The sequence below is a fragment of the Erythrolamprus reginae genome, chromosome 5, assembly GCF_031021105.1.
Source record: "Erythrolamprus reginae isolate rEryReg1 chromosome 5, rEryReg1.hap1, whole genome shotgun sequence".
Lineage (NCBI taxonomy): Eukaryota > Metazoa > Chordata > Lepidosauria > Squamata > Dipsadidae > Erythrolamprus > Erythrolamprus reginae.
In genome coordinates this window covers 89,926,137-89,929,744 of record NC_091954.1, presented here as the reverse complement: position 1 = coordinate 89,929,744, position 3,608 = coordinate 89,926,137, and positions in this window count along the sequence as shown.

Genomic DNA, 3,608 nt, shown 5'->3' with positions numbered 1-3,608 from the left:
TTTAAAAACAAAATGAAAACTACCTGCTTTGCAAAATACCACCTGATTCCCTGGCTCAGTCTGTGGTACGCGCCGATCAGTGAAAAGACGACATAGGAATAAATGTCCAAGGTTCGGTTTCTCAGGATATTGCAGATACTCATTTGAGTTGATTTGGTTGCAAGAGAGTGAAAACTGTTTCTGAGCTGATATGAATGAGGCATTTCCCGGAGTCAACCGCAAGGCTATTTATTACAGTGTATACTTTAATTCTTGTCAGGAGGCTTAGCTACATTGCTGTAATTTCGTGGCAGGCGTCAGATTCATTGAAATGAGTTGACAAGAACTTTAAAAACAAAATATCTTGCACAGAAGCTTTCTATTAAATTTGGACTCCTCTCCAGTGAATTTCTTCAAGGGTGGATCTTTAGTTGTGGCTTATTGCATTTTTTTTAAAAAAATGTAGATCTCTCTGAAAATCCAAGCGGACAGAAGAGCAATTTCCAAACAGCCCAACAGTAATTTCAAAGACTATCTGAAATTATCTTTTTTTTTATTTTTCATCTCCTAAGATCATCTTTTGCAGAACTATCATCAGCTGTGATATGTGACAGTCCTGATACATGAAGGGGGGGAGACAAGTTCAGAATGAATTTACAATGTTCACATATGCTGGTCATCTTTAAAATGACAAATATGAAATCAGATGAGTGCTTTATAGTGCAAGACATGGGAATCAGGGAATCACTAATAACCTCCATATTTCATGATATGGTCCTTGAGGTTTTTGGTTGGAGAAGAGAAATAATTAGTAGTAGAACAAGAAGCAATAGGTGGAAACTAATCAAGGAGAGAAGCAACTTAGAATCAAGGAGAAATTTTCTGACAATTAGAATAGAACAGAACAGAACAGAGCAGAATAGAATTTTATTGGCCAAGTGTGATTGGACACACAAGGAATTTGTCTTGGTGCATATGTTCTCAGTGTACATAAAAGAAAAAGATACATTTGTCAAGAATCATGTGGTACAACACTTAATGATTATCATAGGGGTCAAATAAGCAATGAAGAAACAATCAATATTAATAAAAATCTTAGGATACAAACGAGAAGTTACAGTCATACAGTCCTAATTGGGAGGAAAAGGATGATAGGAATGATGAGAACAATTAATCAGTGGTACAATTTGCCTCCAGAAGTTGTAAATGCTCCAACACTGGAGGTTTTTAAGAAAATATTGGGTAACTATTTCTCTGAAGCGGTGTAGGGTTTCCTGCCTAAGCAGGGCATTGGACTAGAAGACCTATTCTATTCTATTCTATTCTATTCTATTCTATTCTATTCTACTCTACTCTACTATACTCCACTCCACTCCACTCCATTCCATTCCATTCTATTCTATTCTATTCTATTCTAAATGAATGGTTAAAAAAGGCTAAGATTTCTTAATCTGGCTCTTCTGTTTGATCAAGGCACAAATGGCTCTACCATTTTAGCTCTTTGAAATCATAGAATTGCAAGGTCTAGTTTTTAAAATATTTGTATCAAGAGACTCATCCAATCAGAACATGGAGATTTGCAATATAATAGTTTGTTGCACTTTTACCACTCAAGTAGCATTATTAAATAAATAAATAAAGACAAACCGGAATGAAACAGAAGTTGGCGGTGACAAGGTGAGGCATAGCTTTTGTTCCCTATAAATATGGAGAAAAATAGGAAAACATTTTAACTGTTTTCACTGTTGCTTCTCTAGCTTTTTTCACCAGGACAGTTGTCATCTTAAACTTCTAATACTTTGAGGCTTAATTTGCTTGGCAGGGAAAGATTGGTGTATTTGTCAGCAAAAGAACAAATCACAAGCAGATTTATGACCGCTTTAAAAATAAAACTGTGGTTCATCAAACAGAATGTTCAAATTCCAGTTTCAGTAGTATGTCAATTTCCAGATTTTAATACCTGTCAACAACCTCTCCAATTCCCTGCTACATTCACTAAAAGCAAAAACTTTGTTAGGAATGTTTAAAGGAAAGTGGAAGTACAAGTGGCCCTTGGTTAATGATCTTTCATTCAGCAATCATTCAAACTTATAGCAGAGCTGAATAAATAGCATTCATCTCTGGACTCCAAATATATAGTCTTGCGGCACCTCCTTGGCCCCATGATCAAAGTTTGTGTGCTTGGCAACCCGACCGCATTTATTATTGGCTGCAAGGGTGCTTCACTTCACCCTTCCCATTATCCTCTCCTCCAATTTTCCCCTTTTGGACACTCTGCAATCTGCACTGGAGCTTCCTTATGTTCCATTCAACCAACTGCCATGCCCACTCCATTTGCAATTCCCAGTATCTTCACCATCTTCTTTCTCAAACTTACAAAGTTCACCTGGTGTGATGCTTGGTAAGGCAGCTGCTGGCTGTTGCTTGTCCATTTTCCCAAGGCCACATGGGAACTTGGCTAAGTTATGTATGATCTTCAGGGACATAAAGAGCTGGCAAGGAGAGAGAAGCAAGGGCAGAAGGGCAAGTGAAGCACAGGATGACCAAAGGGGCAGAGATAGGCAAATGGGTTGAAGAGGAGGCTTTTATGAGATTTAGGGCTGGGAGAGACCAAGCTGGAAATGGGCTTGGCTTGGGATGGGTGCTTGCCTAAGGACCACTGGAATTGCCATCATTAAGCAATTTGGTCATGTCACCTGCTTTATAATCATACCACTTACTTGGGTTCCAATCACCATCATCAATTGAGGACTAATGCTTATGGGTATTTAAACTGCTGATTTTTTTGTCCTTGAAGAAGTAAGCCTTATGACAGCCTTCTCCAAGCTGCCATTCTTTAGGTGGGTTGGACTGAAAACCCACCCCTCATTTTTCTAAGTGGTAAATCCCATTCTGGCTGGGAATGGGGACAGTTGCAATCAGGGGTGGGCTACTGCCTGAATGTGGGGGAACGCAGTGGGGTAGCAAAAATGGAGCTCCACCACACACCACCCAATTTGCATTGAAAGATATTGAAAGAAAATGCAGGGCAACCTAGAGGAATCAGAATTTTATGTGATTTGGAATATAGTGTATATATGGATAAATAATAATAAGAAGTAAAAGTAAAATTTATGTGAGAACTGTAAAAGTATTGTTATGATTTAAATTTGTTGCTTTATCTTGTGAAGGTTTTTTATATAAGGTTAAACAAAATGTCTTCTTTTCATTTAAATTAATATGTTGATCTAAGATATTAATAATGCATTCTTTTTTCTGTATGAAATTTGACTTCTAGAACAAGAGGGGAAATTGCAACCCCAATTTTATGTTAAATGTGTGTTTGTATGTTTGTCAATTTTTATGAAAAATTAATAAAGTTTATCAAAAAGAAAGAAAGAAAATGCAGGGCATCCTGCATAAGCCACGCCCACAGCATGGTAGTAAAAATTTTGGTAGCCATTCACTAGTTGCAATCCAAAACATCCAAAGGCTGCAAGTTAAATGTGTAGCTTTCCTGTAGAACTGCTAAATAAAAATAAGTAAAATTAGCCTGCTCAAAGCCACAAGGTTTTGATGTGCCATTTTAATCTGACACTTTCTGTTGTGTTATTTTCTAGAGTATTCTTTTTTCACACTTGGCTGGGAAG